Raw genomic sequence first — 27,027 nt, 5'->3', positions numbered from 1 at the left:
CCATTGAAAGTATATGAAAAAGGGCGTGGCCATGTGAGTGTAACCGTGGCCACGCCCCCTTTTCAAATTTGCATCAATGTTTATGTGTAAAGTGTTGGAGGGTATGATGCTGCAGATGCAGTGGGACTAGTCATGGGCAAAGTGATTCACTGAACTGAGTTGAGACACATGACTCAGTTCAGTGAAGTGTCTCGAGTCAGTGTCTCGGCACATGAGTCATGACTCATTTGTACTGGAATGTATTGCAGAGACTGCACATGAATCAGTGAGTTGCCAGTGCTGGAGGATCAGTGCTGGACTCATGGGGGTTTATTTACTAATATTCGTGTTTTGACCGTTTTGAAGGGTGTTTGAACTCGAATGGTATCGGGTGCATTTTACTGCAACTTTTTGAATTCTGATACGGTCATTCACTAAGCTGCCGAGTTTTACACAATCGTTTTTCCCGATGTCGATGTGATTCGTAATATCAGGCAGTGTTTTACGGGAGTGATGAGTAAAACGCTGCCTGAAAAAACACAAGGAAACCCGGACGGATCTGTGAGATCCGTGCAGGGCTTCATTGTGTACCTTAAAAAGTTCATTAAAGTCTTTAAAATTCTGGAAAAAATTGCGTGGGGTCCCCCCTCCTAAGCACAACCAGCCTCGGGCTCTTTGAGCCGGTCCTGGTTGAAAAAATATGGGGTAAAAAAATGACAGGGGTTCCCCCATATTTAATCAACCAGCACCGGGCTCTGTGCCTGGTCCTGGTTCCAAAAATACGGGGGCCAAAAAGCGTAGGGGTCCCCCATATTTTTGAAACCAGCACCGGGCTCCACTAGCCAGGTACATAATGCCACAGCCGGGGGACTTTTTTCCTGGTCCCTGCGGCCCTGGCATTACATACCCAACTAGTCACCCCTGGCCGGGGTACCCTGGAGGAGTGGGAACCCCTTAAATCAAGGGGTCCCCCCCTCCAGCCACCCAAGGGCCAGGGGTGAAGCCCGAGGCTGTCCCTCCCCATCCAAGGGCGGCGGATGGGGGGCTGATAGCCTTTTTGTTAAAATGTGAATATTTGTTTTTAGTAGCAGTACTACAAGTCCCAGCAAGCCTCCCCCGCAAGCTGGTACTTGGAGAACCACAAGTACCAGCATGCGGTGGAAAACCGGGCCCGCTGGTACCTGTAGTACTACTACTAAAAAAATACCACAATAAAAACAGGACACACACACTTTGAAAGTATAAGTTTATTCCATACATGCACACCTCCAAACATACATACTTACCTATGTTCACACGAGGGTCGGTCCTCTTCTCCATGTAGAATCCATGGGGTACCTGTGGGAAAAATAATACTCACATAATCCAGTGTAGATCGGTCATCTTCTGTTTTTTTTGTAATCCACGTACTTTGCAAAATAAAAAAACGGACACCCGACCACGCACTGAAAGGGGCCCCATGTTTTCACATGGGACCCCTTTCTCCGACTGCCAGGAACCCCCCCTGACTTCTGTCTAAGAGGGTTCCTTCAGCCAATCAGGGAGCGCCACGTCGTTGCACCCTCCTGATTGGCTGTGTGCTCCTGTAGTGTCTGTCAGGTAGCACACGCCAGTGATACAATGTAGCGCCTATGCGCTCCATTGTAAACAATGGTGGGAACTTTGTGGTCAGCGGTGAGGTTACTTTCGGTCAACCGCTGACCACAAAGTTCCCACCATTGTGACAGTGGGTGACTACTGAGTGTGTGTGACAGTGGGTGACTGCTGAGTGTGTGTGACAGTGGGTGACTGCTGAGTGTGAGTGTGTGTGACAGTGGGTGACTGCTGAGTGTGTTTGGCAGTGGGTGACTGCTGAGTGTGAGTGTGTGTGACAGTGGGTGACTACTGAGTGTGTGTGACAGTGGGTGACTACTAAGTGTGTGTGACAGTGGGTGACTGCTGAGTATGTGTGACAGTGGGTGACTGCTGAGTGTGTTTGGCAGTGGGTGACTGCTGAGTGTGAGTGTGTGTGACAGTGGGTGACTACTGAGTGTGTATGACAGTGGGTGACTGCTGTGTGGGTGACTGCGCCAACTTTAAACTGCCATTGCATCTGCCCTGGTGCTGAGACCTGATTTGAGATGTCAGTGTCCCTGCTTGGGAAGGCGCTGCAGTGGGTGAGAAAGGGAATTGGGGAGAGGGGCTAAAGAGAAGGAAGTTAGTGAGAGGTGCTGGGGTGTGAGAAGGAAGCAGGTAGGCAGTGGGGGAAGAAAGCAGGCACGGAGTGAAACAAGGTACAGGGAATGAGGGTGGTGGTGGTGGTGGGGGGAGCAGTGAGAAGTGCAGGAGTTGAGAGGGAAGAAGAGGTTGAAAGGGTAGCCAGCAGTTAGAGTTGCAGGGGGTAGGTAAAGGTGAGAGACGCAAGCGATAAGACACAAAGAAGATCATGTGGGGAGTAGGAGGGTTACCTAGGATGATGGCGGGAGTTCAGTTTATACTTCCATATTCCCAGTTCATGCATCGACAGTATATGTATTTAGGACTGGATGCATTTAATGTAATATGTCATAAGGTTTTCTTTTTCTTTTCTTTTGCCGGAGGATGATTACAAACATTATTTACATAGCCTCTAGAACGTGATCATTCCTCACACTTCATGGGGTAAATTTACTAAGGTGGGAGTTCTATTTAAGATGGGATGTTGCCCATAGCAACCAATCAGATTCTACTCATTTATCTAGCACCTTCTAGAAGATAATACCTGGAATTTGATTGGTTGCTATGGGCAACATCCCATCTTAAATAAAACTCCCATCTTAGTAAATTTACCCCCATGTCTTTACTGTATATATGTATATATTTATGATGTCGTTTATGATGCAGTCTCTTCCCTCCAAACACATCGCAGGCAGTCTAATTGCACACAAATAGGTATATCGCCCGCTCTAGTGAACGGGCGATGTATACCTGTAGTGCAGCGGTGGCCAACCTGTGGCTCTTGAGCCGCATGTGGCTCTTTCTTTATTCAAATGTGGCTCCCAACACTAAATCATGTGACCACAACAGATACAGAAACCGCAGCACTCCAGCCAGACACGCAGCAGCACTACAGGGACTGAAAACTGAAGGAGTCAGATACTAGAGGAGAGACACCCACAAGCAAACAGAGGACACATTAGGGACTACTGCAATGGCATGAGTTGATGGGGGGGCTGTAGTGATACATGAGGGTATGCTAGAGTGACACATGGCAGAGCTGGTTGAAGAGACACCTGAGGGTCCTGGCTGGAGTGACGCGGGAGGGTGCTGGAAGTAGTGACACATGGGAAAGCTGGCTGGAGTGATATAGGAGGGTGGTAGCAGTAGTGACATATGGGAAAGCTGGGTGGAGTGACATAGAAGGTTGGTAGCATAAGTGACATGGGAGAGCTGGCTGAAGTGACAGGAGGGTGTTGGCTGGAGTGACACATGGGAGAACTGGCTGGTGTGACACAGCAGGGTCTTGGCAGTAGTGACACATGGGAGACCTGGCTGGAGTGACACAGCAGGGTCTTGGCAGTAGTGATACATGGGAGAGCTGGCTGGAGTGACACTCGGGAGCTGGCTGGAGTGACATAGGAGGGTGCTAGCAGGAGTGACACATGGGAGAGCTGGCTGGAGTGACACAGCAGGGTCTTGGCAGTAGTGACACATGGGGGAGCTGGCTGGAGTGACAGGTGGGTGTTGGCTGGAGTGACACATGGGGGAGCTGAAGTTTATTATGTGAATCTGGCTTTTTCAATAATTTTATGTGAAAGTGGCTTTTTCAATGGATCTGGCTTTAAAAAATTTTATTTTATGGCGTTCTGGCTTTTTCAATATATTTTATACCAGGGGTGTGGTCTAGCAGGCACAAGGCCACATTCCATTTTTGCATGCGCGCCATCCGCTCGATGTTGGCTCTTTGACTTACCTAACAAGGTTTTTTGGCTCTTTGTCACTGACTGGTTGGCCACCCCTGCTGTAGTGCATCAGTGGGTGTGTACACTTGTTATGTCTGTGAAGGCAGCGTTCATAGACATATTGCGTCAACCCTGCAGCACAGCTGATGCTGATACAGTATATCTTGCAGATATATTGGTCTGTCTGGCTGTGTGTATGGGCAGCCGTACTCTGATTGCACGGACTGACATCACAGCTGGGCCAATTCAAATGCCCGTCCAGTTGTGATGTCTGCACAGAGACATCAACTGGCTGATTGGTAAGTGTGTATGCTTACCGAATGGGCCGCTATATTGGCGGATCCATCTGCATAGTGTGCGCTAAACCTCAGATCAGCAGCAAACTTTGGTTGTGTGTGTAGACCAGTGTGTAGATATTTTTATACAATTGCACAACAAGACCACTATACCAGCAGAGGGATCTGCAGATGTATGCTTCAACGCCGAACAGAAAATAATAAATAAAAGTCTTTGTAACTTTTAAAACTAATCAATACTGCAGCTGCCAGCTTTACTTAGAGGTCAGGGGTGGGGGGTAGGCTATAGTTTTGCCTAGGGTGCCAAGAAAGTTGCACCGGCCCTGTGCATACTACTTACAGAATATGCACATTACTTCTGGCTGAGGAGAGAAAGCTTAACAGCCATGAAACACATCATTCAGTCTGTAACTAAACCAAATTAAAAAAAAATTATTTTATTTTGTATACTTTGCTAATTGGATGATTTTAGGTGGTTTTTTTTTTAGGTGGACTTGGATTTATTATATTATACACTATCTAGCCTCCAGGAAGTTTGCCACCCACAATCACATTGAGCAGGAACAGTGAGTTGAGAGCCCTGTACCACAGGGGCTCCACCTCCTGCAGGCTTATGCTGCATGAATCAGATCCATCCACTGAGTCACTGAGTCTACACAGTGCACATTGCACAACTGTCTCAACTCACTGGCAGACTCAGGATGAATCATGATTCATGACATGACTCAGGCACAGCAGCACAACACTCACTGACTGGTGAGTCGTGACTGCTCCTTCCCCCCTTCCACTGGGTGTCACCTGGTATAGCCACTGGCCAATCACAGCTAAAGACACTCAGCAGAACACACTGACTGAACGACACACTGAGTTTCCTCCCTCTGGCTGAGAAAGGCTGCTGCTGCAGCTGTCTCGACTCATTAAACAGTGAGTGACTGGGGAGTGGCCTGACTGGAGAGGCAGTTGGAAGCAGGAATCTGGAGCTCCTGCTATTTTCATTATAAATAATACCTGCCACAAGCTTTATTACCCCCATCACAGCCCTACAGTCCCCCCTGTGGCCCTGGTTACCTGGGTGCTTGGTTGTGGAGCCAGGGAGACCATTTTTGTGGTCTTTGCGGGTTGCGGCCTACACCGGGTGCCGGAGCCGCGGACTGGATTTTTGTGTGTGCCCCGCCGGGAGGCTCCGTGAGGAGAGTGAGCGCCGGAGCCACCCGAGATTGCCGGACTTCGTGGCCGTGCCTTCCCGCCTGCTGGCTGACCCTCTGGGCCCCCCTTGAGCCGAGTCTGGTGACCCGTGGAGCGGCTTCTGAGACCCAGCGGTCGTGGACGGAGGGAGTCGCGGGACCGCGCTTCCGGTGCTGCGGCGCCTGCCAGACGTGAGTTCCCTGTGAGGCGGCTGCACCCTCCGTGCACTCCTCTCCCCCCTGAAATCCGAAATCCGCAATCTATGACTGCTGGAGCTGAAGGAGGAAGAGGTATAGGGAGGACTTGGCACTGAGGGGGCCTATAAGTATAAGCACCACACCTAAGGGAAAGGCCTGAAGGGGATTGCCTGACACTCTGGGCCACTTGCATTATATAAAGTGCAGTAACATCACAGCCCTACCAAGCCTTGCTCCCCTTCATCCTTCATGCTAAGTACATCTTCACTTCATACTGGATGTCCTTTACACCACACTATAGTGGGATGGGATACCTCCACTACCACCACTACTGATCCTCAGCACCTGTGCTGTTTCTCCGGTCCGTTGCCACATAGTGAATTACAACTCCTACCCCCTCTCCCTGTCGCCGCGTGTGTGGGAGCTGAGTGCGGTTATCTCAATACTTACTAATCAATCGTCAGTTGGCGTGCTCGCACGGTGATGCCGCTGGCCGGATTGCCGTTGTAATTGAAAATTACATTGCTGATAATATTCACCACGCTCTCTCAATTTGGCTGCTTGATCTCCCACATAAGCCGGCGACATCAAATTTATACCTGGTTAACACAGTTACATTCTACTGACAACCTGGTGGACCGCACCCGCTCTCAGTTCCCCCTGAGGCGACACATCTCATGACGATATGTGAGTTCACACCACCCGCAGCTGTGATGTAAAATTCTTCATGCTTCCATAACCAACGGCATACCTTCGCATATACTCGATCCTCATGAACCTGCACTCATTATTATGGACAAATTCTTAAGTCCTTCTGCACCAAAACCTCAAAGATACAGAAGTGGAAGTAAACGCGGGGAACCAAGCCCCAACTCGCCACCACTGCCCTCTAATCCTGTCGACCTAGACATCGAAGTTGGATCATCGCCTACCATGGCCCCAAAAGCTCCCCCCGCTCCCCCTTCCTATTCAGAAATCGTGAAAGCAATCAAGGAAACCGTGGAACCTTTATTACAAGCACAGGCGGACAAATTTATGACCGCAGTATCAGACCTGAAATCAGAACTTGGGTCTATGACTCGTAGAATCTCGGTGAATGAGAATAGGATTGGAGTTAACTTCAAAGAAATTGAGGATCTCAAAGAACAGGTCGTCTCTTTGACATCTTCGCGGCAACATATGATGATGAAGATGGACGACCTGGAAAATCGTTCGGAACGTAACAACCTGAGAATTGTGGGCCTTAAGGAATCACTGAAAGGACCTGATCTTCTAAAATTTCTCCTCTCCGACCTACCAGAACTTCTGGGTATCCCTGAAGAACTCTCTTCGATGGAAACTGAACGAGCTCATAGACTGGGTCCACCACGTGACTCTAACCAATCTAGACCCCGCCCGGTTATCTTTAAATGCCTCAACTTCAGACACAAAGAGCTGCTGTGGTCCGCGGCACGGAGCAAAGGCCCACTTCAATGGGATGGCCAACGGCTGTTTCTCTTCCAGGATTACTCCGCAGAAGTCTCTAGAGCCAGACGGGAAATGTCTCCAATATGCTCTCAACTGGTGAAAAGTGGCATCCGATTTGCTCTTCTTTACCCTGCGAGGCTACGCATATTTACTCCACAAGGTCCGAAAGATTTTACTTCTGTAGACTCGGCTAAGGACTTCGTCACGGAACTCGGAAGATCCACGCGGTCGTCCTCGGCCTCACACCCATCTTCTCCGAGTAGAGCAGATGATAATGATTAAGACCTGTATTAAGACCTGACCCATATCCTTATGCTGGTTGATATAGTTAATGTTTCCCTTCTATTGCGGGGTGGATTTGGTTTAACTCTTAACATGTTAATTTAGAGGTCACCCCATTATTTTTGATTTAAGCATCATTGTGATGTTTCTTTTGAAGTTTATTATTTTGGTATTGCCTGTTGGTTATGTTGATATTTCTCTTTGTTAATACATAGCAGCGGGTCCATGCTGGAAGTTTATACTGATGTATGCTGGTGTGGACGCTACTATATATTGTTATTGTTTTTGTCTTAACCTTTGTCTCTACTTTTCTTTCACCTTTCTGATTTTTTCTATCTTCTTCTTTCTTCCCTCTTGCCTGAAGATGCCTAGCCGATTGGGATGGGGATTGTCCATGCTTATGACACTCTGGATTGTTTATGTAGGGTGGTCTCTCGTCGCAGGATCAGGTACTGTCCTTCTGTGTTCCCCCACCGATGGTGTAGATGTCGCAACTTAATATAATTTCGTGGAATGTTAGGGGCGTTAATTCTCCTATAAAAAGGAGACGTATCCTTACCTACTTAAATAAGATAAAAGCAGATGTCTCCATGCTCCAGGAGACACGCCTGACCCCTGCTGAACATGCTAAACTTACCATGCTTAGACAAGAAGTTGTAGCTTCTTCCTCCTTCTCTTCAAAAGCGAGGGGGGTAGCGATCCTTATCCGTAAGGGGGTGGTGTTTGATATTCATCATCAGATCATCGACCCTCTGGGTAGATACATTGTATTAGATATCACCTTGGAGGGCACCAGAATTACCTTGTGTAATGTCTATGCCCCGGCTGTCTATGACAAATCATTTTATCTAGAAATAACGAATATTCTACGCCCATATTCGCATACCTCTCTTATTGTTGGGGGAGATATGAATATGGTGTCCTCTTTGATCTTGGACAAGAAGGGTGCCTCGTCTCAGAGGACCCGACTTCCCGGGATTAATCTGGATTACATGTCTGCACAGCTGGGACTGATTGATGTATGGCGTCTTCATAACCCTGTGGAATTGGAGTATACTTATTACTCTTCCACTCACAATTCCTTTTCGCGTATTGATTATTTTCTTGTTTCCACCGATCTGTCCCCCAGGGTCATTGAGGCAACCATTAACCCCATAACCATTTCAGACCATGCCCCTATATCGATTGTACTACAAGGTAAACTCACTTTGGGTAATAATTCACATTGGAGGTTCCCTGCAAAAATGGCGGCTTCTCCAGACTTCAAAAATATGTTGATAACTTCCTGGGACTCTTACGTTCTTAATAACTCTGATCACACGTCTGACCCTGCTCTGTTTTGGCAGACGGCTAAGGCTGTCTTACGAGGAGATATAATTGCATACATGACGAAACACAGACGGGACCAAGACGCCGCATATAGGGAGTCACAATCTATACTAACTTCCTCATTTCAAACCTTTAAATCCTCACCCACATTAGCTAACAAACAGAAATATAGAGACGCCAAGACTCAGTTTGATCATACTCTGACACAAATGGACAATAGATTCCTTATTGCAGGAAAGTATAAATATTTTCAATACTGGGATAAACCTAGCCGAATGCTTTCCAATCTTCTTAAATCCGATAAGGGACCCCAACATGTAACAGCTCTAAGGGACTCAACCTCAGAGATACATTCCGAAGGGAAACAAATCACTGATATTTTTCACTCTTTTTATAGTGAATTCTACTCACATGGCGATATCGACCAGCCTACTAAAAACTCCTTCTGGGACACATTACAGTTACCTCAGATCTCCCCGGATCAGTCAGATTCCCTTATGGCTCCTGTTACAGCCATTGAAGTGACAGAGGCTATTAAAGCCCTAAAACCACTGAAGACCCCGGGCCCTGATGGTTTATCTGGGGAATTCTTTAAGTTACTCTCCCCTAAAATAGTGGATTCTCTAACAGCCTTTTTTAATTCCATTTTCTCCAACCTTACTATCCCACACTATTTTAACTCGGCCCTGATCCGAGTTATACCCAAGCCAGGTAAAGACCCGCTCCTCCCATCCTCTTACCGCCCTATCTCCTTACTTAATGTAGACTACAAATTATTCACTAAACTGTTGGCGGATCGACTGAAATTTATCCTGCCTGAAATAATCCATGAAGATCAAACCGGTTTTATTTCCGGCAGACACTCGGTGACCAATATTCGTAAAGTTCTGACGGTACTACAATCACTGGAGACGGAGGGGACGAGTGATCCCGCTTTCCTACTGTCATTAGACGCCGAAAAAGCGTTTGATCTGGTGACGTGGGACCACTTGTTTGAGACACTCCGACGTTTCGGTTTTCCTGACCGATTCGTTGCCGTTATACACGCTATATACCATAATGCATCCACGCAAATTTTCACTAATAGATATCTATCACAACCCTTAATGATTCATAGGGGGACTAGACAGGGATGCCCCTTATCCCCTCTGCTTTTTGCGGCAGCTTTGGAACCGCTAGCTATAGCACTGAGACGATTACCGGCCCTTTCGGGGATCTTGGTAGGGAAAAGGGAGGTTAAACTTGGATTATTCGCGGATGATATGGTCCTATTTGTCTCCAATCCCCGTACTTCGATACCAGCTATTTTTGACACTATACATTGTTTCAGCGCCTTTGCTGGTTATCGCATAAATACCCATAAATCTGAATTACTCCCTCTGACTAACATAAAGGACCCCCTTCTCTATAATGACTTCACTTCCCAATTCACGCTGACCCCTACTAAACTAAAATACTTAGGTATTTATATTCCCTCAGAACTCTCCCGGCTATATTTATTCAACTATACACCCATCATTCAACAAATTAAAGCACGTTTAGAAACCTGGAAAGACCTCACACTGTCTCTACTAGGCAGGATAGTAGTAATAAAGACTGTTATATTCCCGAAACTGGCTTATTTGCTCCAGATGCTCCCCGTTACGATCAATAAACAAGACTCCCTACTTTGCACACAAATGTTTTCAAAATTTATCTGGAAAAATGCTAGACCTCGCATGCCCAAGACCCGAACTTATATTAATAAACGAAAAGGCGGTCTGAGTATGCCCAATGTGATGATGTTTGCTAGATCAGCACTATTTAAATTCGCCTCAGACTGGCTGCTCCGGTCAGATCTATTTACGAACCTGGAATTGGAGGAGGCGCTATTTTTCCCTTACTCCCCTGCAGCTTTGCTCCACACACCATTGTCTAAATTACCCCAGGAATTTAGGACTAATATTTTATTTTGGGATACCTATAAGGCCTGGACCTCCACTCATAAACTATTCCGTACTAACCCTTTTGAGTCACCATACATACCTTTATGGGGCAACCCTAATTTCCCCTCCTCATTAGATAATCGCCATTTCTACACATGGAAATGTAAGGGAATATATTCTATCAGAGATGTATTTGACCCTGGTGGACAGATGTTCTCCTTCACGCAACTACGTGACAGATTTTCTTTGCCCCATTCTAATTTCTTTATGTACCTCCAAGCGCGCCATTATATTAACTCCCTAGATGACCCCTTAGGCAAAAAGGCCCCTACTCGAACAATACTCGACACTCTCACTTTTTGCAGACATAATCCATTCAAAATTCGTTACCTTTATAGTGACCTGATTGAGATATCAGCCCCCTCTTGGTCCCCTCTCTCTGCTTCATGGCAGCGGGAGCTCCCGGAGGCACCCGCGATGGGCGGGGTTTCTGCAAACACTGAGCTAGTCCTAAAGGCTCTAAAATCCGCTGCACTACAAGAAATACATTTAAGGATTGTGAACAGAATGTATATAGCCCCTTCTCAAAGACAACACTTCCGCCCTGGTGAGTCGAGCAATTGCCCTAAATGTGGAGTAAGTGGAGCGTCCCTGGTTCACAATCTTTGGTTATGTGGGAAAATTAAACGGTTCTGGCGTAAGATTCTCCAGTATTTATCCCGTTTACTTAAATTACCTCTGCCTGAAGAGGTGGGCCCGTTGCTGTTCGCAGACTTTTCGCCCTGGCTGTTGCGGTTTGACCTGGCCCCTGTGATCCCTCTGCTGACTGTGATGGTCACGGTGGCGAAACAGATGATACTGCGACATTGGATATATAAAACTGCTCCATCGGTGGGGGAATGGGAATCTGCCTTATTAGACGTACTATTCTGTGAGAGGCGAATGGCCACTTTTCAAATTGAAAATGGAGTGATGCTTTTCCATAAGAAATGGGGGACCTATATAGAGAGTTTGCCCCTAGACAGACGCGACTGTATCTGGAAGGTATTCCGAGACACAACGTGGTACTGGACTAGTCGAATAGTGGGAATTATCACTTGACCTCCTGTAGACTGGACGATAGATTTCATTGGGAGACCCAGATTATGCTTCGATCCCCCACATTAGGGTAACGCATACCACATTACTCACTCCACGACCATGACCTACTCTCCTTATCCGGAATATGGACTTTATCAGTCCCCTCTCCCAACCCCCTCCCCCCCCCCCCCCCTGTCCCCGGCAACATACACCACTTATCAATAGTACCTCTGCTCTGCTTCTCTTACTTTCATTTCTATATCTATCCCTTTTTCCTCTCTATCTCTTCTTCCTTTTAACAGCTGTGAAATTTGATTCATTTTCTGACAGTTGTCTGATATTGGGGAAAGTGGTACACCTAGGTGGGCCGCGACCCCTACTGCTACTCGTCCTAGACAGCTGTATTTGCATTATTTGATGTGAAATATTTCTATTTTTTTCTTCTCCTATAAAAAAAAAAAAACAGTACAGCCTTTAAATTTTTATATTCTGTACATTCTTGAACTTGTTTATGTGACATTGCAGAATTCTCTTGTACGGTAATACCTAGTAACGTATGTTGTGACATTATGGCTGTCTAATAAAGAAATTTATTTTAAAAAAAAACAGTGAGTGACTCGCATCATTCATACTTCCTGATGATTCGAGTCACTGTGTTGAGACAGTGAGTCAGTAGCCATCTCTAAGTGGGACTATTTTGGGATGTGGGGCTGGAGCTGCAGCTCAATCAGTCCCATTGCTAATCCTGCTCTGTGAAAACAGCAGGCAAAGGGCAGAACCTCCCATTGGATGTAACCTGTGTGGGAGGGCGTTTCTCGCCCAATCAGCTGTGGACAGGGTGTGATAGACCTGCCACTAACCCAATGAGAGCTCCTAGCCATGCCCAGCATTATACACACAGGCACAAAGCTACAGATCTGGGCTATTATATAGGAGATATTAGTGCATTTCCTTAAAACAACTTCTGCTCTCTTTTCTTTCTTTATATATGCAGAACATACTTACCTACTACAGCAGAACATACTTACATACTTTGTGGATGCCACCTTTGGGAGGAGGCAGCCAGTCCGCTTCAACAGGTGGCAGGAAATCGGCGTATGTGGCTGATGCGGGGGAGTGGAGACGCCCCCCCACTTTACAATTCACAGATTATCGGCATGTAAAGCAGGAAGGGGGGAGCAGGGCTACAATGACGTGATTCAGCTCCACCCCTTTTGGTCTTCAAGGGTGGGGTGCGGGCGGTTGCCGGGGGTGGTGCAGGCAAATGTATGGGGGGTGTGGCGTGGGCATCTGACCATTTTCAGGAGACTTGACTTCATTTCCGGGGGGCCAGTAGTGCCACCTGATTTTTGGTAGCCCCCCAGCCATTCCGGGAGAGCTGTAGCTCAGTATTGAGTTGCCCAACCAATCAGTGTTGAGGTAACATTTATCACGTGCATTTTATAATATTACATGTAGCAGCTGATTGGTTGCCATGGGCAGCTTCTCCACTGGCTCACTCCTCCACACTTTTCACTGCTTCATGAACAGACCCTCAAGACTCTTCAGCTGAAGGGGTTTTGAAAACTTGGACAGCAGTCAGCAGTGACTGTAGTAATTCACTATAACATAAGTGGAGAGAGATCTGTCCTCCTAGAAGAGTAGGCAGGTCGCCTGCATTCCCACCCACTTCCTAAAGCTGTGGGAAGAATGGGGAGATAATATGGGTAATCTTGGGTCTGTAGGTAGGGGGCGGAGTTAAAATTATGCAAATCGTGTCATTCTAGTTCCAACCCCTTACTGCAGGCCTGCAAATTTTGGTATTTTGACCTGCAGCGGGGGTGGGGGCCTATTGATGTAAGAGCCGGCCCCATCCCCAAAGCTATCAGCGGCATCTCCTCATTGAGCAATTCTAGTTTTGACATCTGGCATGGGGTTGTATCAATGCAGATTGGGAGAGTAATGCTGGTCATACATCTGCCCAATTTTTCCAACCACCATCGTACTAATGAACTGTCCAACTTGCCTGCCCAACTAAAAGGGTGGCCCACACAGCTAACCAACATGTTCAGCGGACCAGCCTACTTTTCCTAGGTGGACACTGTCTGCCTACTTCTGCATGGTTTAAATAAATAGACAAATTATTTGTTTGTTAAAAATGCAAACATCTGTACAGTGGCGGAACTAGCAAGCGGTGTGCCCATGTGCGACAAAATGGCTTGCCCCCCCCCCTATCCCATCCAAGTCCACCCCCTCACCCCTGGAGAGGATCTGGTGAGGGGTACCTGCTCAGGGAAGTGGATACCTAGCAACAGTGCCGTAACTAGACATTTTAGCACTGTGTGCAAGAAACGGCATCGGAGCCCCACCCCTGCATGCAAAACAGGGGCAGTGCGCGCCGTAGGCGTGCGCAAAAATACATAGTGGCGTGGCTTCGTGGGGAAGGGGAGTGGCCACAAAATAATACCAATTCATAAAACGGTGCACAGTAGTCTCCATTATTCAAATTACGCCGCACAGTAGCACCACTACACCAGGTAGAGACCCTTTTACACCTTACGGCGGACAGATTCCTCTTTTTACACATTACAGCAGACAGCGTCCCCCTTTTTTACACATAACGGCAGACAGCGTGCCCTTTTTACACATATCGGCAGACAGCGTCCCCTTTTTACACATAACGGCAGACAGCGTGCCCTTGTTACACATAGCGGCAGACAGCGTACACTTTTTACAAATAACGGCAGACAGCGTGCCCTTGTTAAACATAGCGTCAGACAGCGTACCCTTTTTACACATAACGGCAGACAGCGTGCCCTTGTTACACATAGCGGCAGACAGCGTACACTTTTTTCACATAACGGCAGACAGCGTGCCCTTGTTAAACATAGCGGCAGACAGCGTACGCTTTTTACACATAACGGCAGACAGCGTGCCCTTTTTACACATTACGGCAGACAGCGTGCCCTTGTTACACATTACGGCAGACAGCGTGCCCTTGTTACACATTACGGCAGACAGCGTGCCCTTGTTACACATTACGGCAGACAGCGTGCCCTTGTTACACATTACGGCAGACAGCGTGCCCTTGTTACACATTACGGCAGGCACATTCACCCTTTTTACACATTGCGGAAAGCAGATTCACCCTTTTTACACATTGCGGCAGACAGTCCCCCTTTTTACACATTGCGGCAGGCAGATTCCCCGTTTTTACACATTGCGGCAGACAGTCCCCCTTTTTACACATTGCGGCAGGCAGATTCCCCGTTTTTACACATTGCGGCAGGCAGATTCCCCGTTTTTACACATTGCGGCAGGCAGATTCCCCGTTTTTACACATAGCGGCAAGCAGATTCCCCCTTTTTACACATAGCGGCAAGCAGATTCCCCCTTTTTACACATTGCGGTAGGCAGATTCCCCATTTTTACACATTGCGGCAAGCAGATTCCCCATTTTTACACATAGCGGCAAGCAGATTCCTCCTTTTTACACATTGCGGCAGGCAGATTCCCCCTTTTTACACATTGCGGCAAGCAGATTCCCCCTTTTTACACATTGTGGCAGACAGTCCCCCTTTTAGAAAGAAAGAAAGAAAGAAAGAAAGAAAGAAAGAAAGAAAGGAAGAATTTTACTTACCCTCTCCGCTGGCTCAGGCTCCTCGGTGCGATTCCCGGGCAGTAGAGAAGGAGGAGGAGGGAGGTGGAGGAGGGAGCCGCAGCAGCGCTGTGTTATTGGTGGAGGCGCTGCTGCTGCTGCCCCTCTGCTTCACTATAGGCTGTTCTCGGAAGACAGCCTATAGTGAAGCAGAGGGGCAGCAGCAGCAGCGCCTCCACCAGTAACAAAGCGCTGCTGCGGCTCCCTCCTTCGGCTCCCTCCTCCTCCTTCTCCCCCGTACCGCTGCTCCTCTCCTCTCTGGGCGGCTGTGCGCTGCGGGCAGCGGTTGCCCGCAGCACGCAGCGGCATGTAATGAGTCAGTTTGACTCATTACATGCTTTGGGCCCCTGGACAGAGGCGGGCCCCAGTGCAACGCACTGGTTGCACTGGTGGTAGTTCCGCCTCTGCATCTGTATGTATAGTTTATTTTATCTTTTAAACCAAAGTCGTTGTTAATCACTTAACTAAGGTTTTTCACCAAAAAATTCCCCAAAATTGTATATTTTATTATCACATCATGTTATGCACCTTTTCCGCCAAAAACCTGGGTCCGACCTGGGAATTGAACACGGTTTCAAGCAGAGCCGGATTAAGGGGAGGTGACAGGGGGTAAGTACCCCCCCCCCCCGATCTAAAAGGGCCCCCCATCGCACACCATAGATCGGACCTTAAACACCGATCTGCAGTGCCTCAAAAGCAGGGGCTAGCAGCCGTCACGTTGACAGCGCCGCACCTGCTATGTGCTGTGCTTTCAGTGAGCGCCCGGATTTCAAGCCTGCGCCGGCTCTCTGACTGGCCGCGCGGCTTGCCGGAAGGAGCCGGCCGGGGGGAGGAGAGGAGATGGCGGGCAGCCGAGCCCGAGCCACACATGATTGAACCGGCATATGTGATTGTGTTTGGAGTAGCATGCTGCAGTCAGTGCAGTGTATGGAGCCAGTAACTTCGACCTAGAAAAGTAAGCCAGTGTTTTTGTCCTCAATCACATATATTCATATATATATATATAATATATATATATATATATATATATGTGTGTGTGTGTGTGTGTGTGTGTATATATGTGTGTGTGTGTGTGACTGTGTGTGTGTGTGTGTGTTTCACAGCAGTGAGACAACTTGCAAATGGAGGCTGCACTCAGCGGACTACTAAATGATAATAAGACACTGCATCCACCATGTATGCAGTATTAACATTTCGGAACCTTTAATTCCATCATCAGAGTATACAGAGTAAGTTACCTGCTTGTTGCCAGGGGTTTCATGCTCTGGGTTCGATGCTCGTTGCCAGGGGTTTCATGCTCTAGGTTCCATGCTCATTGCAAGGGGTTTCATGCTCTGGGTGTTATGCTCGTAGCCAAGGGTGTAATGCTCATTGGCGACAGCACTGCTATTACCTGCTCCGCCTCCTCCCACCCTTAGTACACCGCTCGATGGGGGGAGTTTCCCGAAATGACGTGGTTGCGTCAGGATGTCGCAACGCAACAGTGTCATTTTGCGAAATTCCGCCCACTGAGCGGAGTACTATGGGCAGGAGGAGGGAGAGCAGGTAATAGCAGCCATCAGGTATCGCAGCAGTCGCCCCATGCGTTCGTACGGCTCGCCCACCGGTAGGAACGGCGCTGCCTCCACCATCCCATCCTCTGTCCAGCCTCCATTCTCTGTCTGACCTCTATCCCACTTTATTCCCAGAGACATGACACAGGGATTCAATTATGTATGTTCACACGTGTGTATGATTAGTTTGTGGGGAAGACTTTCGGGCCCCCCTGTTTTAAATGCCCCGGGCCCCCCAACGGCGTAATTGGTTTCAAGCCGTGTCACAGCAGCTTAAAACCCCGTTCACACCGCAGGCTGGACCCCAGTTAGTGGTGGCTCTTCTCTCTGCTGATGCTTGAAGATGGCATCATCTCCAAATGACGGTGAGCCAGCTCTACATAGGCTTTTAGCGTAAACGGGTCCCATTCACACCGCAGGTTACCCGGGTCCTTCCTAGATTCCACTAGGGTATCTGAGATGGGTATGGGACTCAGGGTCGACAGCAATTAGGTCGACACCCATTGGTCGACAGTGGGTAGGTCGACGCTAGAAATAGGTCGACATGGACATTCGGTCAACCTGAACAAGGTCGACATGAAAAAAGATCGACATGCAGTTTTTTATGTTTTTTTGGTGTAGTTTTCTCCGTCATGTGACTAGGAACCCCAAATAGTGCACCACGTCCCCTTGCTTAAATTTTGACTTAAATACTAGACTGTATTTATCTTTGTTCTTCTTTATTGTTTTGTTTTTGCTTTTATTTTTATCTCTATCCCCAAACCTATATCTGACTCCATCGTTAACCTCAAAGTTCACACCACTTAGATGGCCAGATTCCTGTATGTCAGCATGACTCTCATCATCCTTAGTGGCAAGCATATCTTTTCTCACAAGTTTGAAAGCATAAACCAAGGCCTCATCTAATACTGCTTGTGGATAATCACAAGTACATACTTACAGATATGCAAATTAGTGTGGTAATTATGGACTGCCACAATATATCCCTTATAATAAAGATATGTATTCCCAGTCTCATATTCTATTTGGGTTCTTTTATACAGTATGTATTATTTATGCAGTACATTTTGTGCTACCTCTTACTGTATTATGGTACTATTATAGTAATGTTTTATTTATGAATGTGCATGTTTGCTCCAAAATAATAGGAGCTTAAAACATTACATTTAAATTGATGATCTAGAATGGCTGAATTTAATTACTGACAATCAGCTCCACCTGTGGAGCAGGTATAAGATCTGAACACTCCTACTTCCAGGTATACCTGCCTTTCGAAAAAGACGCCCTGCTGGCGTTGAAACGCGTTAAGGATACAGGCTCTGCACTTCAGGGATCAACACTGCTGTCTGCTTTTAATTGACCCAGTAACCGTGCATAGGAGCCCGGTTCTGACTACTGCAGCCAGGAACACTCGTTCTGCAGTCTTCATCTTTACAGCCCCAGCCGCCCATCTCATGTTGGGGCGGTAGAAGTCACAGGTGCCGTTCCTACCCAGCCCGGCGCAGACCGGTGCACGGAGATTACACCGGGTGTCTGCTTCATCTAAGAAAGGCCGATTGCTGGCCGAATACACCCGGACCGATCACCATAACAACTCCGGAATACCAGCTGATTGTCTCCGTTTGGAAAGTACGGAGGTACCGGAGGTGGTGTGGATCGGGTAAGGACGGCTCATCGGGACTCCCCGCACGGCGCGGCATCAACTCCATCCGCTGAGGCTCTGGTGTGTGTCTCTACCCAGACAACGGGACAACACCAGGGAGCAGGGACCGAAGAAGCTCCTGCCCAGCGGTATATGTGCATCTAAATTTCTTTTTATTTTACCTGCACCAGCCGTTTACTGCCAATAATCCGTGACATATGCAATTCTTCAAAAGCACACAGCCGTGAGTGATTCTTGTTCTGATAAAGCATTTAACAGCCTTATACTTTTGTGCACATACTGAACCCGGCACGTTTTATGACCTTCCAGGTGCTACTAATAATTAATTGTATGTAAATAAGATCATCTTCAATTGGTGTTTATATTATAGTTTGAACACGTAGGTAGCTACAATACAGTGTATACATATATTATTGTGATGTTTTAACATTGTTATTTACCCCTGGGAGGTTGTTGTAATTCTTATATATTTTTTAAAATAAATGTTTTCAACTTTCTGATTGTCAAGCGCCACTTGTTATTTGTTTGATAGTTTTGTGGTTAAGGGATTGGCAATTCCCTTTACAAGAAGCTGCTGACAATCACAGTGCAGTGCTACTCACCGGAGCGCTTAGTCTCCCTTTTTCCTTTAGCTCAAAACTTAGTAGATTTACTCACGGCAGAACAAAGAAATTTCAAGGTTGAAGTGATCGTAGTGTGATTGACAGGAAGTGGGTGTTTCTGGGCGGATACTCAGCGTTTTCACGGCGTTTGCGGAAAACGCAGGCGTGCCAGGGAAAAACGCAGGAGTGGCTGGAGAAACGGGGGAGTGTCTGGGCGAACGCTGGGTGTGTTTGTGACGTCAAACCAGGAACGAAAAGGACTGAGCTGGTCGCAATGGCAGAGTAAGTCTGGAGCTACTCAGAAACTGCGGGGTAATCATTACGAGAAAATTAGCGAATCTTTTGTTCGCAATTCTGCTATGCTAAGATACACTCCCAGTAGGCGGCGGCTTAGCGTGTGCAATGCTGCTAAAAGCAGCTAGCGAGCGAACAACTCGGAATCACCCCCATGGTTTTGATCATTTGCTATCAAATTTGATGCTGCGATCAGATCTGAATTAGGACCAGAGAACACTTGAACACTTCTAGGCATTTCCTGGAGAATAAGAAGTCCTTCATCATACCAGTAGCCGGCAGGTCAGTATACTGGACCTCTTCACTTATCAGTGCATTAGCTAGGTTCAAAAGTGTCACCCTGATTAGGAGGCCTGCTGCTGCTAATTTCTCATCATCTCTCTCCTCTCAGTACAATGATACTGAGTATTCTCAGAGAATCATCTGGGAAATCTGTGATCCCTGGAAATAACATTACCAGTGTTTGGCTCTAGGGGAAAACTAATCAATACGAATACTGTGCTGCGGATTGATGGCCAGGTCAGTGTGTACTGCAAGTACTGCACCCTGAAGTGACAGCAGCGTCAGTAAAATGAGTCAATTTCCATGACTAACTGAATGGCATATGAAGTATATCGCTGGCACAGAATGAAGCGGGCTTTACGTGTCACTGATACTGTGATGCGGAGGCAGCTTTTAATTATCATTCCTTAATTGGGCAAAATACGTACCAGCATACGTGGCAATAGGTATAATTTTTTTTTCATTATTACCGCAATATATGAATCTCTCGTCAGCGCAATTTATCACAAAAGTCTCCCTAGGCTGATGAGCGACATCGTCCGGGAGTGATAAGAGTTAACTTGATGGGCCATTTACCTGTGAGGTTTACTTATTTATTATTATTATTATTACCAGTTATTTATATTGCGCACACATATTCCACAGCGCTGTACAGAGAATATTTGCTCATTCACATCAGTCCCTGCCCCAGTGGAGCTTACAATCTATATTCCCTGTCACATGTACACACATTCACACCAGGGTTAATTTTGTTGGGAGCCAATTAACCTACCAGTATATTTATGGATTGTGGGAGGAAACCCACGCAAGTACGGGGAGAATATACAAACTCCGCACAGTTAGGGCCATGGTGGGAATCGAACCCATGACCTCAGTGCTGTGAGCCAGTAATGCTAACCATTACACCATCCGTACTGTCCGTATTTAAAACTTGTTGAGCATGATAAATGGTGCTCCAGCCAATCCGCTCCCAACTGTCATGTGTTTGAAAAGTGACAGTTGGGAGTGTATTGGCTGAAGCAGTATTATGATTAGGATTCTCTTCTGTGGCATCTTTTAGATTACTTGACCCATTACACATACTACCAGGATCCTTCTTAACGACTTAGCTGGCATGGATGCATGTGATGCAACCGGAGCAGGTGTACTTAGCTTGGTCGTATCACATGCAACGCTCTGCCCCCGCTGTCCGCAGCCCCATGCTCTCCGGAGCCCCCTCTGCCCTCTGCCACCTTTGCTCCCCGGACTTGGCAGTGAAGCAGCGGTCTCTGACTGCCTGCATCACTGCCAGATTTGCGCCATTGGTTGCCGTGCGGACCAGTGACATGCGGTGGGGTGAGGCAGGTGAGGTAGAGCCTTTCCTGACATACTAACGTTTGTGCCAGAGATTTGACTGTATAAAATATATGAAAGATACAAAGAGTATGTTTGAAATATCTTCTTTGCATTATTCTAATAATTTTTATAGCCAAAACTCTGGAGTAAGAAGTCTATGGCAGGTGAGGCAGCGCCTCCCCTGCCTATCTTTTCCGTACATCTCTGATCAAAACTCACCAAATTTCCAGGAGTTTATACTGCTGCACCTGTGTATAATGCCCAGATGTACACTTTGGCTCATATATTGCGTGTAAATCTGTCTCTGGTGCTAGTCAGTGTCTCCTGAGCTACTTAGCTCACAGCACGTCCCTGGTGTTGACGGCATTCTGGAGTGCATGCTCCGGGAAGCACACTGGAGGGAAGGAAAATTTGCTCCTCTCCCTGCATATTTTAGCTGATCTCTGTGTGTGCAGAGAGCAGCTGCAGCAGGGGTGGGGGGGGGTGGGGGGGGGTGATCATCAGTCTCTCTTGCACACGCTCCACTGTGCTCTGCATGGGGAAAGTGTGTGTATGTGGAGGGGGAGTACATACCCACGGAGATGGGGGGGGGGGGGAGGGGGACTACAGATAAGTATTTAAATTATTCTAAATGGGGGAGGGGTGAAATAATAATAAAAAAAAATCCCAGGGTATTGGGGGGAGGGGGCTTTTAACATGTAGGGGGTATAAAACATTGTTTTTTTTATACTACTAAGGGGCTTTAGGGGTTACTGTTATTGGGATTTGAGACCACTGGGGGGTATATTGCCAATGAGGAGTGGGAATATACTTTGTAATGGGGACCTACGGACACGGGGGGGCATGGTGCAAAAATCCCCCTAGATTTAATATTCTATTAAAAATACTTTCTAAACTTTATTAAGTAATAAAAAAGAAACTGACAATTTCTGACTGGTTTTGTAGGGGAAATAAAGTCAGTTAAGTTTTTAAACAGCCTTCCCCATGCGGATTGCTGGCAGAGATGACTGTTACCCCTTGATGGGGCGAAGCTGGCATGTGATGATAAATATAGCTTCAAGTCTGTTCTGAATAAATGTTTTTAATATGAATATTCAATAGCATGAATGGCAGTAAAATATGCTTCAGCATGCCAGCTGCCTTGTGGGTTTTTTTTTGTGAGATCTATCAAACATTCTAATGAGAAAAAGTGCATAAGTTACCCATAGCAACCAATCACAATTGCTATCGGTAACTTCTCCACTTCTTCTCTTTACAAGGTTTGCTGCATCGTCCCAATCAATCATTTACGATCCCTAATCTAGATAATTTATTCCCAAATTATACCTCTGTGTCAGGTGATGTAAATGTATTGGATGCGCACTGGCTCTTGTGGAGTTGGAAGGATTTTGTTGCAAAAACTGCAGGCGTAAAGGCGTGATTCAGATGTGGTTGGAGGTGCTATCACTTCTTTGGAAGCAGCAGTGACAGCGCTGTATGGTGATGCAGCAGGAGGGATCTATGACAAGCAGACGCCTCCTGCTGCAGTAGTGATCCAACCTGCATCCTAGGATGCAGCATCGGAGCATTGGACTCGCCATCGGGCAGCTTGCGGTACCCAATGACCCATCACAGAGGCCAGGAAATCTCTGTGTAGCCACTGAGATCCCTGGCCTCTTCCCTCCCCATAAACGACGGAGACACGCCTCCATTTGGAGAAACGGAGTCCGTCTCCGACCCCTCTCCACCCCCAAACGACATCAGACTGTCAATCACTGTGTCCTGTGTTGCAGGACCTGTTCGCGTATGCTAAGAATGAGGCTCAAAATTAGCACAAAACAGTCACATTATGCTCAGCATACAAAGCTTGATTTATATGCCCACATGCAGCTAGTTTACACCAGGAAATGTGATTTTACAGTGTTAGTGGCACATGCTAAAGTTACAGTACCCAATTCATATGCAATCATACTTGCCTACCCTCCCAGAATGGCCGGGAGGCTCCCGAAAATCGTGTGGCCCTCCCGGCCCCCCGGAAAGGTAGGCAAGCCTCCCGCTTTCCGTGCTGCCCCTCCACGACCCTCCAAGGCCGCCCGCAGCAGAGAACAAGTGGGCGGTCCGAGGGGGTCCGATGACGCAATTCGCGCTGAATCGCGTCATCGTAGCTCCGCCCCCCGCTATACAGCACCTCTTTTCTCGGCACTGCATAGCGGGGGGCGGAGCCACAATGATGTGATCATGATGCCATGCCCCCCGGACTGTCCACTACCCTGTTGGCCACACCCCCAGAATGCCCAACCTGCTGTCGACCACGCCCCTATGCACCTACAACGCTGCCTCCTCCCGGAGGAGGGGGCAGCAAAGTAGGTAAGTATGTACTATGCAATATAGTCTGGATATTAAAAACAAACATCTAGTGTCTTCCCCTTTAAAAGATCATATGAGAGAATGCTTTTGGGCTGCGGACCGACTGTTAATATCAAATAATGCAAATAAATCACAGCAGCCCAATAATAATAGCTACAGTGTCAGTGGGAGGGATCAACATGCATTCAGCCAATCAGAAGCAGTCGCATGTGATCTGCCTCCTGACACACATGTATGTTTGCTGTGCATGGATGCATTTGTTTGAATACGTCCTTACAGTAATTTGCCAATGCTTGCACTCCACCCGAATTCCCTGTTCTGCTTCTCAAAGGGGTAAATTTACTAAGGTGGGAGTTTTTCAGAACTGGTGATGTTGCCCATAGCAACCCATGAGATTCACTTTATCATCTTCTAGAAGCAGCTAGATAAATGTTAAGTAGAATCTGAATCTGGTTGCTATGAGCAACATCACCAGTTCTAAAAAATCCCCACCTTAGTAAATGTACCCCTATGTGTAAGGTACATAATAGAGGTCTATTTACTAAAGCCTTGGATGGAGATAAAGCGGTCAAGAGATAAAGTACCAGCCAATCAGCTCCTAAGTGCTATGTTACAGGCTGGGTTAAAAAAAAATGATAGGAGCTGATTGGTTGGTCCACCTTATCTCCATCCAAGGCTTTAGTAAATAGACCCCATAGGTGCAAAATGCATACGGTTTTGTTGTGAACATCTGCTGTACAAGATGTGCTGTTATTTGCCCAACTCTTCTGTTCATGAGTACCACAGTGATAATTACAAAGCAATAGAATTGTGCAGTATATGTATATAACCAATTTATATTCATTATGGTAACAAAATTACCTTGGAGTAACCTGTGTGGAACAATATAATAAGCCTCTTCTAGCTGTACCTCACAGGAGCAGCTCCAGTAATTATACTGAATAGTGGTTTTCCACAGCAGATAATTTGGGTCACTTAAACATAAGCGAAGTACACATCTCTATGTCAGAGAAGGCAATGTACCTTTCCTTACACAACTTAATGCATTTAGAAGGATGAAAACTGATTTAGCATGCAAGACTGTATTCTGCAAACAACATATTATACTGTGGCAGACAAAGTCTGGGTTGTGGGAAGAATTTTCTAAAATTAGCATTTAAAAAAAAAAACACCTTGATAAATGTACAGAATACTAAATGACTGAGGTGCCAATTTAGCAATTATTTGCAGGAAATCCTCCGAAAAACACCTGTTTTCCAGCAGGGGATATCCGCGAACAATAGATGTTCCTTGGATGTATGGGTCTGGGACTCAAGGTCTACAGTATCTAGGTCGACACCACTTAGGTCGACACCAGTTGGCCGACACACCCTAGGTCGACACCAGAAATAGGTCGACATGGAGATGTTGACTTGAACAATGTCGACATGGAAAAATGTCGACGTGAGTTTTTAATATTTTTTTTGGGTGTGGGTTTCTTCGTTATGTGACCGGGAACCCCAATTGGTGTACCGTGTCCCCTCGCATGGCTCGCTTCACTCGCCATGCTTCAGGCAAGTTACTATTCCCAGTCGTAATCCACGTGGATCGTAAAGTATGAAACAGTTAAAAAAAATGAAGAAAAATTTGAAAAACTCATGTCAACCTTTTGTCCGTGTCGACCTTTTATCCGTGTCGACCTATTTCTGGTGTCAACCTAAGTAGTGTCGACCTGGAGTCCGGATACCGGATGTATTTGGGGGAGGGGGGCGCAGCAGATATAGGAGATTTACGGGTATCGTTCGCCACAGCAGGAGCTTAGAAACCTAATTTAGGAGCTTTGTCCCCCATAGCTAATGCCATCTGAAGATGGCATTAACCATTGTAAGTCTACAGGCTACATATCACAAAAAGTACCGGGGGAGGGATCCGTAGCATCCCTCCTCCTAGGCACTCTCTACTCACGCATGTGCGCAGTAGCGAGGCGGGCAAAAGGAAGCGAAAGTAAAGTTTCACACATCGCAGAGAGCCCCTTTCCTGTGTGTGTGTATATAAGCACATCCTGGCGGAACTTATGGGCTCATTTATCAACGAGTGATACATTTCACTGTGAGTGATCAATTGCACCAGCCAATCAGCTACTAACTGTCATTTTACAAACACAGTCTGTAACATGGCAGTTAGGAGCTGATTGGATGGTGCAATTGATCACTCACACTGAAACTTATCACTCATTGATAAATGAGCCTATTAATTACTGATTAACTCCAATAGCAGCCGTGAGAAAACATAATTATTGGGTCTATTTAAAAGGGAATTAATAGCAAATGCAAAAACAGACTTGTTCTGAATAGAATATTATTGCCCTCTTAAATCTGGCAGACAAAAATTGAGGGTTTTGAAAATACACTACCCCTTAATGTAATAACAAGAATATGTTTACCATAATTATATCAATGCATATCCATGATAAATTATAATAAGCAGTAAACAGAGAGAAATAGGAGGGGAAAAAAAACATTTTTTTTAACTGACCATCAGATTCCACAAAACAACACAGACAGTGCCAAAATAAAATGATATTAATATAAAATGCATTTATGCATGACTACAATGATTAAGATATGATAAGAAATGGATTGTGCCTTACTTTCAGCTGTTTCCCAGAGGTGATGCTGTGCTGTTGTAATCTAGACTCCTCTCCTCAGCTGTTGCATTCAGAATGCCTTTACTATAGTACATGCGGTGGTGACAGGATAGTTGTAGGAGGCTGCTATGTTCTGCTAGGAGACTTCCTGCCATGAAGTGTAAGCTCTGACGCTACACAGCTGCTTATAGAAACTATAGGCTCACCTGTGCTGTGCAGGGAATACTGTAGATAATTGTCCTGTACCTGAGAGAACTGTTTGGAAGCTGCTAATCTGACATTACTTCTGAATAGTCCTTGCATTATTGCAGCTTCTTGTGCTTGTGTGGTACAGATAATGGGCATCTGCCAGCACTGTGCTGATGGTGCATCTGACAATACAGTCTTTCTGCATTTGTATGACTGAAGCCTCACATCACTGCACTGATCCATTCCTTCATTACTTACCTCTCCAGAGTGCCGCGTCGGCAGTGGTAGCGCTGCACAGATCACCAGAAAAATGTTGCGGCGGCCATTTTCCAGACATTTTGCACATGCGCGTAGAAAATTCCCTGGGAAAATGGCCACCGCGCCATATTCCCGGAGACCTGTGCAGTAGATTCTGGCACAGCACGAGAGCCTACTAGTGCTCGGTAATGCGATGCCAGCCAGAGAGAGGAGGAGGCAGATTCTATATACAGGTCCTTTTCTCTCTTAATATGCCCCTAAATGAACAAGTCTTCTGTCCTCCAGAGATCCATTCAGGAAACCTCTTCCCCAACGGGTTGACCCCATATGGTAAACATGCATTAGGTCAACAATGGCCAAAAGGCTGACATGGAAAAAGTAGACAGCAGAAAGGGGCATCAGGTACAAAAGATTGACACGGTCAAAAGGTCGACATGAAAATGGTTGACAAAAAAGGTCAACACAAGTTTTAAAGTTTTTTGGGTTTCGTTTTCTATCTTTCATCATATGTGACCACAATTATTACAAATGTACATCCTCGCGGGCTTGGTTCATCGCCATGCTTCGGGCAAAGTGCCTTCA

General features: G+C 46.6%; 1 protein-coding gene across 1 annotated transcript in view; it reads right to left on the bottom strand.

The window, feature by feature from the left end:
• The window catches only part of LOC135056777 (neurotensin receptor type 1-like), a 96,639-nt gene extending 70,567 nt beyond the window's left edge, over positions 1–26,072 (bottom strand). The window contains exon 1 of the mRNA XM_063962350.1: positions 26,002–26,072. The gene's annotated coding sequence lies outside the window, so the exon portion shown is untranslated. The remainder of the gene's footprint in view (positions 1–26,001) is intronic.
• Positions 26,073–27,027: the final 955 nt, after the last annotated feature.

Source organism: Pseudophryne corroboree, chromosome 3 (assembly GCF_028390025.1).
Source record: "Pseudophryne corroboree isolate aPseCor3 chromosome 3, aPseCor3.hap2, whole genome shotgun sequence".
Lineage (NCBI taxonomy): Eukaryota > Metazoa > Chordata > Amphibia > Anura > Myobatrachidae > Pseudophryne > Pseudophryne corroboree.
This window is presented reverse-complemented; position numbering and strand designations above follow the sequence as displayed.